This window comes from Thunnus thynnus, chromosome 2, assembly GCF_963924715.1.
Source record: "Thunnus thynnus chromosome 2, fThuThy2.1, whole genome shotgun sequence".
NCBI lineage: Eukaryota > Metazoa > Chordata > Actinopteri > Scombriformes > Scombridae > Thunnus > Thunnus thynnus.
The window spans coordinates 21219498-21240845 of NC_089518.1; the positions used below are offsets into that span (position 1 = coordinate 21219498).

General features: G+C 39.6%; 1 protein-coding gene across 2 annotated transcripts in view; it reads right to left on the minus strand.

Moving 5' to 3' along the window:
- The window catches only part of wscd2 (WSC domain containing 2), a 40493-nt gene extending 34917 nt beyond the window's left edge, over positions 1-5576 (minus strand). For both annotated transcript variants that reach the window (XM_067609909.1, XM_067609917.1), the window contains exon 1: positions 5080-5576. The gene's annotated coding sequence lies outside the window, so the exon portion shown is untranslated. The remainder of the gene's footprint in view (positions 1-5079) is intronic.
- Between the last annotated feature and the right edge of the window lie 15772 nt (positions 5577-21348).

A 21348-nucleotide genomic window follows, 5' to 3' on the forward strand; every position in this document is an offset into this window, starting at 1 on the left:
TGGTAAACTAAATTTCTCTATTTAAAGGGCAGGGCTGTTGCCAGGTTGGAGCTGTGTTGGTGCAGCAGGTACAGAAAACAGAGCCCAGCAGTTTAATGCCAACAAAGGCCTTTTTGTCAAATAGGGATCAAGTTGAAGAAAGGACAAGAGGGTCTGCTACTAGAGGTGAGCAATTACAGTGGTGATGTGCTAATCTCTGTGACTGGCATCATCTCAAGGTCAGCCATGGACCGCAGAGAATGTGCCTTTTATATTCATTGCCCCCCCCCCTTATCTTTTGCTCCTCATCTTTTTTCATTTTCTCGATTGCTTTCACACTCTCTTCCCCTCTCTTCGTCCTCTTTCTCTCACACACACGTATGATGTCAAGCCTCCAGTGAGCAGTTAGTGTTGGACATTCACACAGTTGTGAGTCAGACTGATGGAGGGCAAACAGAGAGGTTGGGTGAGACTGAAGGGAGCCAGAGTCGATGCCACATCTGAGACCCTGACTGACCTTTAGCTGAACTGTAAATGTTGTAATAACCCCAGTTTGGTAGAACAGAGAGGTTTTCTACATCAAATAAATACTGTAAATCAAACATTTATTTAAGACACTGGCTCTCAAACTAGGGCGACATAGAGCTATTGCAGGGGAAACGCATATAGGAAGAGGAAGATTTATTCAGAAAGCAAAACTAAAAGTAAACTACAAGATGGATAGATTTTTCTTTTTAACCGAAACAACAAGGGAAAGACACAAAAATTGTGCAATCTGAAATAGGATGTAGCTTATCTTGCTCAGAGGTTTACTTTCAATGTAGTCTGAGAGCTTTGTGTCTTTTGTGTATAAAAACACTGGCAGACACAACACTGCATAACAATAACTCACAAAACAAACTAGCAAGGATAATTTTAAACCTTCATTCCCTTTACACATGTTGAGTCAGAGCACTACAATGATGATCTTATCTAATGATACTGACGATAGTTGCAGTCTCTGTGTCAACAAGGAAAAAACACTCAACGCAGCCTTGAATCTGGATCCAAGTTTGTTAGGAAATGGGACAGGATGCAAATACAACCTTCCACAGTTACTGTAACACACACACACACACACACACACACACACACACACACACCATCCTACCCTTCATATTAAGCCTGATTGCATAAAACAACATCCTGCCTCAGCAGGGTGCCTGTCTCTGTCTGAAAGAGAAGTTTTAACAGCAGCTTCGACTTCAAAAATATAATTGGCCATTTAGCTTTTATTCAGTCATTCTTACCTGCATGTGAGTTGTATAAAGTATGTATGTATGCGTAAATGTTTTTTCAATGTTATTGCTTTTCTTTTTTTAGTTTTTCCAGTCCGCTTTTGTGCTATTTGTTTACTGTATACAATTCAAATGTAATAAACATAATTGTATTATAAGGACAATGTATCGCTACAATGAAAGAACTGTAACATACGTTTAGATTTTAGGGTTTTTTTTAGCCTATATCAGATGTCTTCCACCCAGTATTTCCCCGCCACCTGTCTAGGGAGTGATTATCTGGATACGTCTTACGGAAAAGGTCCGGTGTTGCGAATAATCCTCCTATAAGCTGAAAATCTGGCTGAGATGTGCATGCAGCAAGGCTGACCCACTCCTTGGATCTGTGTAACCATAACACAGTTTTAAAGATGATCCTCTTTATATAAGCATCTCTTCTTTCGAAGAAAAGGAAAACAAGTTCTTGTCAAATATAAAAAGGTAAGTCATTTTTTTAAATTCATCAACAACAATAAAATATGATACCACTGAGTATGAAACTACTATTCCGCTTTTGACCGTTTGACATTATAAACAGCTCGATTCAGCAGAGTATTTAACGCCAAGCTATTTTTGTAAGAGCTCTAATGAGGATCTTGACATCCTTTCTTTATGGTGATAAATCAGGGGCGAGCACACCATCCAGCCTACACAGAGCTCGCACTGCACCACTGTAATGGCCAGCACAAGAAAGCAAACTGTAATTCCTGTCATTTCCTCTGGCGATCTTCAAAGCCTGCAGCCATTGGATATGATCCATGGCACGTCCCTGAGAGGTCGCCAAGAGGATGAAGAGATAAGCTCTGGAGGAATTCAAAGCCTTCTCACTCTGCTGCCGGCCACCCCGTCACTACACAAAGGACTTCATATCTGTGAGCACTGTGTTTCAGTTCTCCTCTGCAGCCAGAGCTTAGCTTGGCTCTCATGAGCTCCTCTAAAATACAACATCAAAATTCACTGTATAATTGTTGAGGCTGAGGCTCCACTTTAATACAAGAGGGACTCCTGGTGATACAAAATTACATTGACCAAATCAACAGCAGCGGTGGGAGCAGCACTTTCTCACTCTCAAGTGTACAAATATGAATTGCAGCGTTTGGTATGTTTCTCTGACGTCTGAACACTTTTGCCTCAGGGAGGACTCAGCCAACGAGACGGTACAGCCGCTGCTGGCAACAATAACATCTATGTGATTTTATTTTTTAAATGAGCCACCACGGATTTATGTATAGTTGAAACGTCGAGACTATTGTAATGTGATACAAACTCCCATTACCAGAGGGTTAAATTAGAATGTAACAGGGAGGGGAGCTTTAATTTCTGTGCTACAGTGACGCTCATGGTATTGATCAGTTCCGCTTGGTCTAGATTCAGGACTAGACTCTATGAACTGAGTGCTGAATCCCGCTGCTAGAACAAGGGGTCTGACTAAGGCTGGGCGATATAAATGATATACAATATAAGCTCATCAAAATGTAAAATTTAAACAATAAGAAAATTACAAACTTCGATATAACTGTCGATAGGGAACATTGCCTGACAATGTACAACAGCCGATCAAATCACAGGTACAGAGCTATTTATAACCAATCATATGGCAGTATTTTAAACAGCTTACGCCCCAAGAATGGTTGGTTGACTTAGCTGAACAAACCACATTACTGTTTTGATTATGAGAGTAATGAAGAAGACAAGCCCAAGTGTTGATGACGAAAGCGATACCTCAGCGGCCACAACAACCATAAACAATGGAGATATGGTGGATAAACAAAGCAAAAAGACATTGGTGGTGTAGCGGTTACTTTAGCCACTTTAACTCCGACTAGCAACAGAGTAGGAAATACTTATTTCATTACCTGAAACACTGTCACCTAGTAACGGAGTGCACGCATTTACAGTCATAACCAGCGGCAAAACTGTTGGAGAAAAGCCCTAGCAACAAACTGTTTGTCAGTATTTTCTAGTGTTACACCACACAACAAAAAAGCAAAAAGACACACAGACATAACACATGCTGTCACTTTTTTCTAGCGAAAGGCCTGATTCAAGAAGCTAATGAAAGTAATGGACCCGGAAGCTGAGAGAAAAGCAAAGGGTGTGTTCTGACTTTGCACTTTTGGACACGATTTTTAGTGTCCCATAATAACTGAAGGACAACAAAGAGTTTACTTTGAGAAGATTTAAGTTTATTTTTGTATAGTTTATTTATTAGAATTGATTTTCTGTTTGCAGTTCGTACAATTCTGGTTCATTTTTCACATTCTGAATGCACTCAAAGCAAAAAATAATGAAATTTTAAGTTTAAGGGAACTTTGAAGTTCAAGAATATTAACTTGATTCATATCGGGATACACAGTATATCAATATCAACTGATATATGAAAAAAAATGATCATGATCAAATTTTTTGCCATATCACCCAGCCCTGGGCCTGATGTCCTCTATGCTTTTTATTTACTGTCATCCAACATGCTGAAATAGCAGCAGCAGCATGAGCAATTAGTGCCATTCATCAATTGATTTTAACAGCATCGTTATCAATCTGAACAAACATTATGCTCCTCTTCCTCTGCTTTGACACTCCGCACTGTGCGGCTGGTTCAATACAGTGATATACAGTACACTGAGGTCATCAGGAACAAGGAGAGAGAGTGGAAACTGCTGAATTTGCATAATTTCATTAAATCATTAATCTGCTTGCTCTGCTGTGGATGAACAGTATAGTGCTGCAAATAACGATTATTTTCATTATCAATTACTCTGCCTGTCATGATTAATCTTGTTTTTTTTTCTATAAAACATCAGATATATGCTCTTTATAATATCTCAGAGACAATAGATCTTCGAGACATTCAGATTAGAAATTATATTAAACAAAGAAGAGCAGCAAATCTTCACATTTAAGAAAGCTGGAGCCAGAGAATGTTTGGTGTTTTTGGCTGAACTGTTATAAAACACAAATAAATTAATGGGCTGGAGCAGAGCTGGTTGACACAATTAGTTTCCTAGAGAAATAAATGAGGGGAGGAAATGCTGCTTAGGTTCTGTCTGTCTTTTCACTCTGATTTGCAGTTCTGGTTAAAAATTAGCAGGCAGGCTCTAATCAAAGTCCAGCCTCTTCACACTTTGGAGAAAATGCCAGATGAGGTAGTTCACTCTATTTGCCAATAACCGTGCGCCTGCTTAGAGACGAATGCTACACTGAACATGACAATGTACAGAATAGAGATCAGGGACACCTCCACATCTGTCACACAACCATATACACAAACTCTACAGATGAAAATATAACAGAGAACTAAAAGGATAAAGGACTGTACATATGTTTTGTTGGAGTCAAATAAATAAAAGTTAAACATTGGGATTAGTGTACAGAAACAGACGGATTAGTTCACCCATGATTTTTTTTTATCACCTGAAGCTCAGTCTTATTAAAACGTATGGCCTTTAAATAGACAAAGCCTGCTGCAGCTACTCAGTCTCTCCTTTAACAAGTGGAAGCTTCTTTCATATTCAAATGTTAGTGATCTTTCAAAATGATAAAACATATACAATAAATTGTGAAGAATTGATTCCTGGGGTTGTGTTCTGCTTCAACGATGTCAACCAGCGGTGTTCATGTAAACTACACTGTGAGAACATACAGACTTCTGTAACACCGCAAATGTAACAACCGCTTTACACGTCTTACAATTTTAACCACAATCTCTGAGTTGCGACATGAGAGGCTTCTCTTCTTGTTTTTTTTCACACCACATATGATAGTTATCAAGGCGGCACCTTACCTTTCACACGAGTCCAGATCAGGCTTCAGCAGATGGTTTGATGTTGCAGTTCACAGGACGCAACTCAGGCGCAGGCATGATGTTTCATCTCCACGATAATTCAGTCAAATAATGAACAGCAGCCTGCTCTCAGAGAAGCTTCTTTCTGCTGTGTCTTCATCCGACAACTAACGTTTGTTTATCAATCCCGTTTGATCACCGTTCAACCCTCAGTGCTGTTCAATAATCTACTGCACCGCACGTATACCGCTACACGCTTCTAGCTTTCAGTCGGAGAAGGGAGTGATGTTAATGGCCCTCTACTTCAAGCCCCCTTAAGACAGTCCGCTATCCGTTTCCCTCGCTCCTGTCATGTGTTCAGGTCAAAGCGTGGATGTGATGCAGGCGGTGAGTCGACCTGTGTTTTCTGTCGCCTGTCCGATGAGAGGGGAAGGCTGTTTGACGCTGCGGAGAGGCAGCGCCGCACCGTGCGCCCTGCGCGCCCACACGGACCAACAGCACTGCCTGCTGTACTTAAAGAGACACAGCAGAGCACACAAGAGGCGCAGTGGCCACTTGCTGGGCCACACAGGAGAGGTTTGGCGCGGTGACACACACTCCCCACTGATAGGCCGAGTTGACTTTGATTTTGTGTGAAGAATTCATTCAGAATATCAACATCAGAATCAGGTGTGCAGGTGAGTTTTTGCTCATGCAAGCGATTTGCCTGCTCCCGTCCAAGTAGCCTGTAGCTTTTATAGACCCATTTAAAACACAAAATGTTTATTCACATGTTGTTGATTTGAAAGGAAAATTGTGGATCAATATGATATAGATCTGTTATCAGTGCAGTCTCTGTTGGAACCTGCTGATTGCAGTGACTGAAGCAATGGAAAGTAGTAATAAAAATAGATACACTGGTGATCAGCAATAATAGTGATCATAATTATAGCAGCTGGCTCAGAGTCCGTTTAGAGTGCAGCCTGTTAATCAGACTTAGTAGAAAAAAAGTTTGGGCTGTGTGGAGAAAATACACACTATCTGAACATGTAATGAAGCACCTTACCATACCAATACAGACAATATGTGGTAGACTCCTATTAACCATGTACAGAATATTACCAGGAAGTCTATCTGTGTGTGTGTGTGTGTGTGTGTGTGTGTGTGTGTGTGTGTGTGTGTGTGTGTGTGCGTGCGCGCGCGTGCGACCAGATCAGACAGAGGTCATTTGTGACAGTTGGTGTCTAACTTTAAGGGTGCACAAAGCTTTCTATCACTGCATGAATCCAGAACAGCTGTGAGAAAATGACACTCATGGATGAAAAACTCACTCTGACCATTTCATACTTTTTAATATGCAGCACTATACTGTCACATTTTGATTAACACTAAGAGGTTTTTTTTGTGCCTGCTGTGCATTTAGATTTTAATCCTGATTTCTGCTTCACCACTCTCAAACCCACCTCCAGATGTTCAGCTGCTGTGTCTGCGTGTGCGTCTGCACGCAGGATTTCCAGCGTCAGATTGGGGTGATCATCCATTCTGTTTAACTGCAAATCTCCTCGTGTGTAAACTGTACTCTTCAATCAGTTTTATTGTTCTGTCCCTGACAGTCACGGCTGTTAAATCAATGGCTTAGAGCAACTGCATCACACAGATCTTTAAAGGGCATGTACACAAATAGACATTCACATGCGAGTAGAGCGCGCCAGAGAACACAGATAGATCACACACATTGGGAGTGCGGAGTCTCCAGTCTACCTGGTGATTGTGTTTTTGGAGTATTGGAAGACATCTAACAGAAAGATTAAGTGTTAATGAAAGACTATTGCAGGTTTGTCTCACCTGTGAGGTTAGTCATAGTCTACTTAGTCCCTTCTAACTCCAGCACCTGCAGTCTGAGTAAGCCACTCAGTTATTACAAGCTTAACTCTGGTCTGTCCTTAAGGGACACTGTGCTGACACAACAGAGATGACTCTGTATATTTCAGCAGCATCAAATCATGGGTTGGTTGTTGTCTGTGCTGTCGCCTGTAGTGCTGTCACCTACAATTACTCTTCTCTACATGGTGACTCAGCGGCGGACTCTAACTTAGAGGGGAACTCTTGAAATCACCAGTGTGCAGCAATTATATTACTCATGCTGAATCAGGCAGACAGGATGGGACCGCAGCCAAAGAACAGTCTCCTAAAACTCTCAGGCTGATTTTGTGGAACGCAAATGCACACAGAGTGTTCTGTATATCTGCATTTGCAGACAGATGCATAACATCTGTCCTATTTCGATATCTTTCTCAAGGATACATGCCCATGCATTGTTAGAGGTCAGAAGTAGGGGGGTAAATCATGTGGTGCAAGAGATAACACTCCAGGCCAGCCAACACAGCGTCAAACTCTCATATATATCTGTACCACAAGCCAGCAGTGTGTATTATGTGTTGGCCTGTGTGTAACCACCACTGGTTTATCTCTCCCTCAGATGCAATGACAGAAGTAAATAGAAGATAATGGGCTCATTGTGTAAAATCTCTGCTCCCTCGTGGGGATACGTTGGCGGCGGTATGAAGGCAGATGAAGAGAATGTTCCTTCATTTCATTTTCAGATTGTGACCAGTTAAATCCTTCCTCTGATGGTCCTGTTTCATGTCAGGATCTGACAAATGGGTGTGCACAGATAGCTTACCATCCAACAAATAACTCAGCTGCACATGTGAAATCGTGCTACTGGATCTCTCCCTCTTTATACATTTATATATACAGTACAGCACCACACAGAGCCTGAGACCAGTTTCAAAGTCTGTCAAAGAGAGTTATAATCCCACACATAACCTGTTTGTATTCAAAGGGAGGTTTCACCCAAAGAGACCAATCTAGCTTTTGTGCTGCAAACAGAGCCCCATAGCAAAGTGGGTGTTCATGGGAAATAGGGTCGGTACAGTTTGTCACATGTTTTTGCAATGTGACGGGGGTAAAAAGAGACACGTACAACATAAAACAGGCTGCTAAAAGAATCACAAATATTCCCTTTAGGTTAGTTGTCAACATCACATGCAAGAACAGAACAGAAACAGAGACTGACGGTTATTCAGGTTCAGATTTCTTAATGGAAACTCTGACAAAACCAAAACAAACACTATTGTCAGTGAGTCATTGAGCCTGTTTTGAAGTGCTAAGCCTCTATTAATTGTCACATGAGATCACAACCAGGTAAAGTGCACTTGGGAATGTCAGTGTCGCCTCCAGCACATCGGGAACAATGAAGCGTCAGTGCTGTAACTCTACCTCGTCATCCTGAGAGCAAAGTCAACATGAGTTCCACATGTAAACATGCTTTTGTAGACGGTACACAGAAGGTCATGTACATGTTTCCCACGTCTAAGCTGTATTCTCTGATCACAACTACACATCCTCACCAGATAAGGATATCTGGACATATATGAATGTGCTTAGATGAATATGTTGTCACTGGTTATTTTGCTACATACAATATATGCCTCATATCCGTCCTGAGGAAGACCTGTAGTTGGTCAAAATGTCTCAAATAAAATTAAAGGGAGCTTTGATTAAGTGTGTGTGTACTCCTCGTATCGTAACAACTTTTTATTTTACCACCGCTTAAGAGTTGCAACATTCAAATTATGTTGATTGATTAATCATATATGTCAGAAAATTTTGAAAATTGTCCATCATAAGTTCCCATTGTCCAAAATGATGCCTTTAAATTCAGTTCAACAGTTCAAAATACAATGATGTGAAACAGATAAAAGCAGCAAAACCTTAAAGTCTCTCCAGACAAAAATGTGTTTTTTATCTTATTCTTCAGTTACGTGTGTGAGCTACACAGTGCAGAATGATGTATGTGCAGAGTTTGACACTAGAAAGCTGTTTTCACATTTATCTGCTGAAAGTGGAAAGTTTCTCGGTGCTCACCTTCAATCGGAGTTAATGTGGAGTACCTATGAGCATGATTTGTGACATCATAACTAGTTAACATCCAATCGTGGTCCAGTATGCAAATTATGTTAGTGTGATGTGGAAACTTGAAGCCTCAAATGCACATAAACTGAGAATGAACTTTACAGTGAAGAAGCTAATATCTTGCGTTTAGTAATTAACCTTTTGGAATGAACAATATTTGTATATTCATAATTTCGGAATTTATCAATATTGGAGAAGCAGTAGATGCCATGTTATGGATTTTTAACAAGGTACCTGAGCATTTTTTGTGGAAAAAACAATTTATTATTCCAAGCAGAGGATTTCTATATGTCCTAAAAAACATGTCTGGAGGGGATCTTTAAATTTCAAAAGCTGAAACCAGCAAATATATGGCCTATTTTCCTGGAAAAATGATTTAAATAATTATCTGATTATCAGAATAGTTGCAGCTTAATTTTCTGTTGATTTTCTATTCGGCACCAATACTGCCAACACTACTTTAAACATAATTCTATTCACAAACAAATTAGTATTTATTATTTTCAAGTACATCTGAAAATCTTTCAGCATGAGGCAAGAGAAAAGGAGTTGTGTATGTGGATTTCCTGCCAGATAAAAGACATGCAATTGCACACATACATCTCCTGTATAAGTACAGTGTATACTGTAGGTACTATATAATTAGTATATATAACATATACATACTAAAGCAGTGATACTCAACTTACGGCCCGCCCACCATTTTCTGATTCACAATGAAAATAAATTGATTCAAACTGTATTTTTTTTTATACCAATTAGTAAATTAGCCTATCAGTATTCTGTGCAGTGTGCAGAAATGGTGACTCTTGGTTTCTGCGAAAAGTTCACGTACACCTGAATGAAAACAAGAAATTCAATGAAAAATGGACAGATAAATATTTTGCCACCTCATACCAATCCTAAACCACTGTGTTTAATTTGTCAAATGACAATTGCTGTAAGCAGGGTTGCTAATATCATGCACCGCCATGGGTAAAAACATGCTAGCTCCCGTGCAGTGTTCCCGCCCAGTAGGACCACAAGAAAAGATAAGATTATGACTTTGAAGTCGTCTTACTCTGCCACATCAACAATCCTGACAGCTGCAACAACTGCTGCTGAGAAAGCCAAGGCTGCTTCACTTTGTGTAACAGGCCAAAAAGGGAAAGCCATTTGTGGATGCTGAACTTGTGAAAGCGTGCACGTTGGGAATCGTAGAGGAGTTGTTTGCAGGAGACAAGAACACAGACGACATCGTCAACCGTGTGAAACAAGTTCAACTATTGGATTCCACAGCAGCACAGAGGTTGGGAAATTCATACAAAAACAGCTTTTCAGCTTTACTTTCTGAACTAAAATATGTGGATTACAGGTCATTCCTTGTCAACAAGTCAACAGATGAAAATGATACTGCGCAAATGTTGGCATTTGTGAAATACTTAAACATTTTCAGAGGAGTTGCTGTGCCTTTTGCCGCTGACGATCAACACAGCAGGTGAGACCATATGTATTGCTGTGAATGGTTTCTTTGAAAATAATTCTCTGGAGCTGGGTAACTGACTATGGGCCATCTATGATAGGACGAGAGTGGCGTTTTGCATTATGTCTCATAGCAGAACACCCGACAGTCAACTCACTATGCTGCATCATTCATCAGACTGTTATGTGCCAAACTGTCCGATGGACACGGTCATCAAAATTTTGAATCACATTTACTCAACCTCAAGCCGACAGCATCGACTTTTCAATGCGAGAGAGTTTCCAAGTCCATGGCCCATGTCACATTTCTATGTGACATCGCCAATCACTTGAACCAACTCAACCTGCAACTCCAAGGTGGGGATGCACACGTGGGATTACTGTTTGAAAAGGTGGATGCTTTTCGGGTAAACTTGGACCTATTCCTGGCTGACATAGGGGGGAAAATACTCCACCTCCCCACACTGCATGATACTCCTACAAATAAGACTGTGCTGTCACCAATGATAGTATTGCTGAAAAGTCTGGAAGACAACTTCAGCACACGGTTCAACAACGTCAAAATCCTCGGGCAAGTGCTGCTGTTTGTACACAACCCATTTGCTGTCACTGTCACCGGGAGCTGTCCAGCAGATGCAAAGTCTGTGCTGTCTGCAATTGACGAGGACACGTTCCAGCTGGAAATGGTCCAGCTGCAGACCAACAATGTCCCAAAAGCCAAGTTCAGGAAGGAGAGACTCTGTCTGTCAGGATCCGAACTGTAGAAGACTCACTATATGCATTTTGACAATGTTCAGGAAAACCTACATATGCGAGTCAGGGTTTTCAATGATGACTCTAATTAATGACAAGAAGTACAATAGACTCACAGACTGGCATCTTGATCAGTGCATGCATTTACTTGATACAAGCCTCTCTTCAGCAAGCTCTCACAGGAAATGAGATGTAATCACTCACAATAAGAAGGTAGTCAGGAAATGACACAGTATGATTCATATGGATGTGGGTTATGTAAATTTGTTCTTAAAGAGTGTGACTACTGGTAGGGTGAAAATATACTATTTGGAATTTTCTTGATTCAACATAACTAAAAATGCAAGTAAGTTTTACAACTCCAGAGTTTATAAACTCTTTCAAATGTAACCAAAGCATTTACAACTAAAATGCAGTTGCAGCTATTAAATGCAGCTAAATATCTGATTTATCTGTCATATAGGCCTACTGTCAAACCTTGTACCAAGTGCTCAGTCAGTTAATTTGAAAATAAAGAATTTTAGAGAGATGAGTTATGGGCCTTTTGTAATGTTTATTAATTTTATCTGATAACTATTATTAATGTTTGTTTATTATTAACTGACCCCTGGCCTCCTGTCATTTTGCAAAAGTGGCCCCCAGGAAAAGCAAGTTGAGTATCCCTGCACTAAAGTAACTAATGTTGCTTTTTCAGTACAGTGCAGTACTGTAATGCAGTAGTTCAAACATCATCCAGCTAGCACTTTGTCGGTCGGTATCAATACAGTTGGGGCTAACTGTTGCCGCAAACAACAAACACAATTGATTTGGTATTCTGTTTCTCATTTTCTCCAGGGATATTGCTGATTGTGCCAGTTCCTCTTCTCATGTCAATCAGTTGATAATCACGTGTCATGTTTATTGATCTGTGTAGTGATTTATTATCTGCCTGCTAGCCATCTACCCACAGGACCAGCACCAGTGATTCTCGATGGGATCAACAGTGAAACCTCCCCAGTTGAAACTTTTAAAGAGAGACATTGCTCCTCTATATTTGGGTTTTTCTCCACTGCGGTGATCATTTTTAGCAAATGAGAAACCTGGAATAGCTCGCATTGATTTGACACAATCAATAAGTGTAGCCGCTTCACACTATGTTTGACCTCAAAACCAATAAACACTTGCTTCCTACTCTGCGGCAAGCTTTTTGGCAACAGTTGCGCTTACATAAACAGGTTTTACAGCCTATGTTGCGTGTAATTCTTTTGTTTGATTGTTTTCAACATGTTGCAAAATTTACTTTGCTGTGATTCAAGGACATTCATGTTCAAGAAGTGTCCTTACTTCTTGCTGCTGAACACAACAACAATTTCCACACACTCACAGCTTGTTCACATAGCCTGAATATCTTTCAGTCGTACATTGCAACACTAAAAAAAAAACCTAAAAATATAATCTAGTTTTCTACTATTGTCTTCTGACAATGATGGAAAATGTGCAGCTGCAGTATTTCATTGTTCTTATCTTGGTGTTGCTCCCTTGGGGATTAACAGACAGAACCACAAAATGCTGCTTCAACTCTCAGATTGTATTTCTGACAACCGTAAAGCAAGATTATCATTTACAAGCAATTCTACTCATTAGCCAGATCATGATTGATTAAAGAGCTACATTGCTGCTGCTGCTGCTGCTGCTAACGACTGTTCACTTATAACTGTTCTCTAATAATGTTAACATTTCTATTATCATATCCGGTCTGTGCAAGCCATTTGAAGAGACGGCTCAGAGGTTTCACACGCGCACGTCCTCTTTCCTCTTCATATATAGCCCTGTGGTTGAGCTGCACCCACAAAAACACTGTGACGGTCTAAGTTAATATTTGTCATGTACTTTTGCAGATATCATAGCAGCATCAAGTGAGAAGCTGTTTCATCCATCACTTTACTCACTACTGCATCACTGTAATTCTTATTCGATGGTGACAGTGTAGATAAACTATAATGTTGTGACTGACTGGAAATCGTACATCAAGTATCAGTGACAGACAGTGACACTGACTTATTTTCTGGCAAAGTGTGTCCTTTAGAGAAGCTGTGTGGACCAGTACTGGACTGATTATCTTCCCATGTCTCCATTAACAGAAAGAAAAGTCTTTTTGTTTGCTGCATAAACATTTTATCTTTATCATGACTGATTGTGAGTATGTTCTGTTCGGAGGGATATGCACTGTCCCTTCTGTGAAAGATGTCTGTTTTCAACTCTCAGTTAACATATGCAGCACCGTGAAACCTGATTATGGCTCTTTCAGACAGCACATGGCAGCAGCGTGACATATTGGTTTGCAGTATAATGAATGGTGATGAATTGTCCTCAGATACAGTTACTGTAGTAGATGAGGGTGTAAAAGAAAGCAGGTTGTGGCCGGTCTATTTCTCATAGAGGCCAAGTGGCTGCAGAGGAAGGAGAAGGTGGAGCAGGATTTACTGAGGTAGCAAGTCCTCATCTGTTAAACCCAGTGATGGCTGCTGGCATCAATAATTCAGCAGTCTCTCTGAAAACTACCAAAAAATAGATCTTGCATTATTTAAAGGGCACACTGAATTAATTAGAAATATGAATTAATAATGAGATTATCCTAAGCATTCAACTTAAATCCCTGGCAGCAGCACTTCAGCAATCAACGAATGAATCAGATTTTAATGTCGATTTTATGCAAAAAAAAAAAAAAAGTTCTTCTTGGAAAACTGAGGCTGTGAAATCAACCTGACACTGTAATTGCTATTCAGAAAGCGTCTCAATGTCATCGGCATAGCTCGGGCTAGTATTACTGGAGACCTACATCTTTCAGTCACCATAAAAAAATAATGATTCTTTCACAGTGTTTCATTTGATCTTTTTGACTCTGCTGCCTGTCGTATCTCATTAGACGTATCTGACACAGTTTGGGATGTTTTGGTCTGTAGTCTCGTTTCCTTGGCTCTGCTATCGGTGTCACGCACAGTGCTTCACCCTGAACACACTCACAGTCTTGAAAACAAAAACATCCTCATGTTGTGTTTTGATTTTAAGTTGTATTGTCATTATCTGTTTATAACTAGTGTGACGTTCTTGCCTGGAAATAAAGCTTTGTATACATTCAGCTCGGTTGTGCTTGTTTAATTAGAGGATTTAATTTCACATTTCTCTGCTCCTGCAAATATAGGACATTCAGGCGTTAATAACAACCAACTTAAGTACTTTCCCAGTATAATATGATGAAACTTTCCTCTGTTCAAAGACCAAAGTAAAATTGGGGAAGAACGACAGACATTTATAAATGACTAAAATGTGACACATGCTTTCAAGTGGCTTTGTTCCAATCCCTCACATCTGCCAAACTGTCTGAAAGCTCCACCTCTTCTCTTATGTCTGCACTGACTCTTGTCTTGTATTATTAATGACTGCAGTGTGGATGATGAGTGACAAAAGAGACAAAGAGGAATTGCAGGGAACTAGTGTGTGTTTGTATGTGTGCATCAACAGTGCATGTGTCTATTTGTGAAAGAGAGACAGCGGGGGATGTTTTATTCAGTTAATCTCTTCTAGAAATATTATGGCGAGGAAACTGAAGAATTGCAGGAAGTTTAAAAAGCAGATTGAGGCAAATATTACTACAACCGCTCAGCAAGTGAGTTGAATATGTTTGGATTCCCACGCGTTAAGGAACTCAAAAGCCTGTATGATGTCACTGGATAAAATCCAGTGTTAGACTTCTCGCCAAAGTGCCTTTGGGGATAACAACTAAAAATAAACTGCCTCAAATACTAATTCAAACAGCACTTTTTTACTTTCTATGCAAATCTGAGATTAATCTAACATAGTTAACTTTGCACATACACCTACTTACATTTAAAAATACCCCTTTTACTGTGTGTCATTTCCTCCTAAGAAATGTTGGGCAACAGTATAAAAGCCACTTAAGAGAACATTATAAGAAAACACTGCTGCAATCCCAGTATGATGGAAATATAATGAGGCTTGGAAATTTTAATTACTTCTGGTGTTGTGAAAACTAATTGTTCCAATGCTTCCCTATCCACAACCAATTTATTGACTTTTACACATTTGCCAATCCCAGCCCAGGCCTACACTGCAGTAACCTACTTTAGAGCAAAAGGATTTTCTTTCTGTGCTCATTGAAGCGTTTGTTTGTTTTGAAACAGAAACTCATTCTGGTAATTGGGGCTTGTGTCTTTTTAGGAAATTGCAGGGTGTCAAATTATTTAGCTGGGCCCAGAGCACCAGCCCTGCATTGATAATAATACATGACTGAAAATCATTCACATGGACACACACTCACTCACTCACCCACAGATACGCACAAACTGCCAATCTACACGACACACAATGATCTTAGGTGTCTAATTACCAGCTTTCAATTTGTCAGCCCAATTTTTAAAATTGCATTTACTGGCTGCAAAAAGTCACAGTGTTTTTGATCCAAACACTCACATTACAGTTTCTATGAGCGTTTATCAAGACTGGAAGAAAACATATAGATTTCGAAGCAGCTGTCAAATGGCAGCTCAGTTGTGTCACCATCATCCATTCTGAGCATGCCGAGGAGAGATGACCCACTTCTTGGTGCAATTTGTCTCAGTGGCATCCTCCTTCACGTCTGTCTTTTCCTGCCACTGTCACCATAAATTGTTTCAGATGACCTCAAAAAGGAAAGAAAGTTAACTTCTGTGCATGTTTTCTGGTCCATGTTGACTCTATTGTAACAGAAAAAAATTTCAACAGGGGTCGACACCGCTGTATGTTTGACGCAGTTTCTAGCTGGTATCTGTTTTAATTTTTACAGACCTCTGCACTGATTCTGAATCAACTGACTACATCATTCAACTTAGAAACTGTGAAAACTGGTTTAGTATTATTGTTCTCAAATGATTTCAGTCACCCTGGTCATAAGATATTTAACAGTATTAAATAAAAATCAGCTGAACTCATTGTTAAGCATTTTGATCTTTTCTTGAGGAGTTCCCCAGGGATCAACCCTTGGACCTCTACTGTTTTCACTTTTTAGGTTTTCCTGACTTCATTGTTGTCTGAGATGCTGCACCAATATACACATACCAGTTTATTAAGTACACTTAGCTACAAATGCAATAAAGCTAATAAAATTCCGTTTTTGTTGAAACTTTTAGAGGGGCATGGATTTTGGATTGATTGATTTTTGATTTCGGAGGCTGCATGTTGTAGTTTTCCCAATTCTATCAAGTTGTGTGAGTTGAAGGAGTTTGCATAAGAAGTAAGCACAGTTAAAACATTCAAATTAAAAATTGAAAGCCTTTTCTGAAAGATCACTGAGATACAAAATATTTATCTTCAGTGATATTATTGATACCTTATAACAGTCATCAGTGTTGATGCTGATGTGTATTTTAGACTGTGCAATGATACTTACAGTATTGCCTTTGCTATATTCAATTATAGTTATCAAGATGGTTCAAGCAATCTTAATGTCTATATTCTGTTTATCTTGCACTTTTGTATCAGAATCTCTATGAAGCCTTTCCCAAAGTTTCCTTCAAGTACTTTCGTGGGGGATTTTTGAGTCCACTTTTTTTGTAACCACATTTGTTTTTTTATGTTTATTGGAGAATGTAGCTTGTGCTGTTGAATTTTATTATTCTGAGTGGTCACCCATTTATATTATAAGGTAAATATTAGAAACACCTCTCATTATAATTCAATACAGTCCAACAACACCACAACCAACAACCTCCAAAATGACCAAAAAGTCGAATCAACACCTCTCTAAAACAATTTCAACAAAAATTGATCGTAATAACCTTCACGAAGGCAGGATTTATTGCACGCCTGTTTTATTAGTCTGCATCAGTTTTAGACAGGTGTACTTAAGAGACTGGCAGTTGGGAGAAAAGCAGGTTATGTATTTGTAAGCAGCCATCTGTATGGACCTTTACAAGTCCTGTGATGTGTGAGGATCAGCGACTGTGTCCAAAAGTGGAGATTACCAGTCGCAGATGACAGCCACATCCATAGTGAATGCAGACGGAGTGAGCTGAATGTGGGCATTGGCGTGAGATTAGATGTCTTTGGCTATCACGAGCCAGGAGGATAATCTCTATTAAATTTAACGAAAAATAATCTCATTTACAAGTATAATGTTGATATCCTAATCTTAGTCACCCAGTGCAAATTTATTTATGACTGAGGGGAAAAAACTTAATGTCCTCATGTGTATCAAACAGATTAATACAAAGGGTTTATTAGTGTGTGTTAGCGTTTGTTAGGTTGATCTGTCAGTGTGCTCACTTCAGATGGAAGAGGAACAAATAACAAGAAACAGGGAATCAACACTCAGCAAACATGGGGACCAGTAAATTGTTGCAGGAAAAAAGAAAACTGCATGACCTATGATAGTGTTCCAAAAAAAAGGGGGTGCAAATGTAAAAAAAATGGCATGCAGGAGTTATATCAACCTCAGGGCCAAACTCGATTCCCTGCCAGCTTTATGAAAGCAGACTAGAGCAGAGGCAGTTTATTCCAACATCCAGAGAGTCAAAGAAAAGAGAACAAACTGATTTTTTTGTGGTGATACACAGGAAACATATCAGACAATTGTGGTGATAAAAGTTTCCCTACACACATGCCGACACTTACAGCTATTCCAACCTCGTCCAAAATACAATACAAGTCTTCACAGGACGTCTCTTTGAATGAGCAGAAGCACATCTGCTATTTTATGCCGTCCTCACACACAAAGGAAGACCCTCACTGCACAGAAGGCATTATTTGGAAAGCAATCAGTTCTGAGCTGTGGAGTCCATACATAAAATCTGCACAGGCACAGCCATCACCACATGACTCCAGACGCTGTCACATTCAGCCTCAGGCTCAGTCATGGGACTTTTTGAACATATTGTTGAATATATCGTATTCAAAAGTCACGTCTCAAAAAACGTAATAAGAATGTGATGTTTGGGTGGAGTTTGTTGATCTAAATGGTGGTCTGCAAGTATGTTTTGACAGTTAAGACTCAGAGGAAACCTTTGGATAGTGAAAATACACTGCCAGGAAGCGATATGAACATGCCGCCTTTAGTGTTTCTTGAAAGGAAAACTTACCCTCCATAAGCATAAAACAGCAGTTCATATTTGGGAGAAAGGTTAACTGATGCCATGAGCTGTGGCCTCATTACTGGCAAGAGGTGAGCTCTATTTAGGGACAAACTTGTTATATATGCATATCCCAAACAGCCTGAAAACAAGCTCCAAAAGATCCTCATTAAACAAAGGCAACTGTGCAGCAGGGGCACACTGTAGCATCCGAGCCTCAAAGGCTCTTATCTGCATATGAATAGTTGGCAAGATATACTTATTAGCATTTTAATGGATTGAAATGGAAAACATAAATAAACAAATATGCTTATTCAGACATACTGGACAAATCTTGTATGCATTAAATATAAAGACTAGCATGTTGAACCTTTCGATAGACTGAGCATATGCGTTGAATTAATTCAAAACCAGTGGGACTCAAACCGCCTGCAGCTTACATCCTCCTCGCCCTCTACACTGTAAATACAAACCTTTGAACCTTTGTTTTAAATGTTTCTCTGTATGCTGACTGCATTGCCTCTCTATAGGTTACTGCCACCACACACTGCCTTGATGTATCACTTTGCAGATAAACACATCTCATTTAAACCACAAAAGAGAGAAAATCTATTATGAGAAGTGCAGGTTCATGTCAGCAAAGTGAAAAAGTGCTTCATGCAAATCAGTAACCTCAAGTAAACTAGACAAGAGTGTATACATGCGTCAGAGAAGTGAAATAATATATCTGTGCACAAAAATTGGCCTGGAACAGGCCTGATTGTATTTTGTGTGTTTGTATGAGAAAAAAAAGAAGACCGCTCATGTTAAACTTGCTTAAACTCAACTGACACAAAGTAAGTGTCAATCTTTTAACAAATCATTGCCAGTGTTGATGTACTTTTTATAAAATGTGTATATTCTTTACAATATGTAAAAGCTTCCTGAGATGGTACATGCACTCATTTACTTTGTGGTTTCTGTGTGTTCTTATTGTAATGTTGAAATGTCAACATTGAATCTTTGTTTGACAGCTGCACTGCATGCTTGGTCATCATCAAGGGGAAGTGGATACCACAGTTTCCTTCAGTGTGTTGTGGAGAGGTTGAGTTCTCATTAAGGTTGAATTTCATTATGTGGTCTTTGTGAAGCTCTTTAAAAAATGAATTTGAGTTGACTTAAAGTTTAACACATATGCACACCGGGACACACAAAGGTTTTGAAGAGTGTCTGACAAGCAACAAAAAATATACTGCCTATTGCATTTTTCAAATTTCTTTTTTTCAGATTTATCATGTTTCATTATATGTGTGCTGTCTTTATTGCATTAGCTCTTTGTTTCAGTACTTCAGTATTGTACTTCTTTTGTTACTTGACATTTGTGTGATACAGCAGTGAAGTAGAATTGAATGTTCAGAGCATTGCATTAATGGTGTCATCATCAATAATTAAAATACTGTGGAGGCAGTAAACACAGAAGATCGATGTTTACCCTTCAAACAAATCTAACGTCCATCGTGATGCATGACCTTCGAAAAGCTGGTGAGTCTCATCAACAGTGTAGAAATCTACAATGCTGCCATGTCAACAGTCATATTCACAAACGTAAGAATAGTTTTCATTATATCTTTAGACCTCTCCTTCATTGATACATGTAAATACAAAAGGTGACATTTGCTTCATAAGTATATTTGTAGCCTCAGAGAGCATGTAGTATGTGTCTGTATGCATCTGTGTGGAAGCTGTGCGTGGAATCCCCAGATGAAGAGTCGAGATCTACAGTCATATTATCAAGATGGAGCCATCAAGTATGTGAGTCGACTGGTTAATGATGAAGTCACACTCCCCTCTTTGGACCAAGTACTTCATATTATTCCCAGCACCACACCCGTGACCAGCAGCAGTATGTAATCAACCTTGATCTCTGCTCCCTTTACTTAATCACACACATATACATACATACACACTTACTCAGATTAAAACAGATGGGATCTTTTTTCCTTCACTTGTTATACTGTTAAAATCAAATAAACAAAATCAAGGCTGAAAGCACAAATTAACAAAAGGAGGAAAAGAAACCTGCTTTATCAAAGGGAAGTGAAACTTTGCCTTTATTTGTTCCTTTCCCATGCTGTGTGCTCCTTTTACCCTCTATTTTCAATCTCAGTTATTATTACACATTCATGATGCTGTGTGTATGTGGAGTGCTGATGATAAGATGCACCAGTGGATTTTCTGGACCGCTGCACAATTTGCTTCTTCCCAAGAAAGGTCAGACAAGATCTCAAACAGCCCCAACATGAGCCTGAACTCTGCCTGGCACAGATAAACGTCTTCACACCCCATAACAGGAGTTAGACAGTGACCCATCTCCCCTTTCATTGCCCGTTCAGGCTCACTAACGCTTCCCCTCTGCTATATATAACCATTAATTTACTTCCTCTTGGGCTGCACTGTCTATGGCTATTGATCAAACAGCGCTTCCAGTGCTAATTTAGTGCCCATGATACATTCTGTCATGTGGGAAGCACCAAGGGAGTATTGATTAACATACTGTTCTGCTAAGGGCACTGCACTACTCTACGACATGGGTCTAATTAACTTCTGAACCTCTTAGAGCATTGCATTCAGATTTGTCCTACATGACTCTGCTCTCTTTTGCTTGAAGTGTTCCTGCAGCTCAATGTGTTGACCACAGCACCACTAACACCAGATAATGTGCTTCATTTCCCAGTAGGGTCATCCATTCTGAAAATGCAGTCCGCCTATATGTACTGATGGTCCTGTTAGGCAGTTTAAATGAAATCATCTACAGAATTTCACACAGACAGATGCATATACGCCCCCTCAGTGCATAAAAATAACTTCTCAGCAGCATGTATCAATGGTGTCATGCGTTATATAATTGATTGTGTATACATAATAGCCACAGCAGGTAGTCACACTACTGTAATAAAAAAAAAAAAGAACATGAATAGGAGGCTCCAACATTAGCAAGAACATCATGGAGGATACT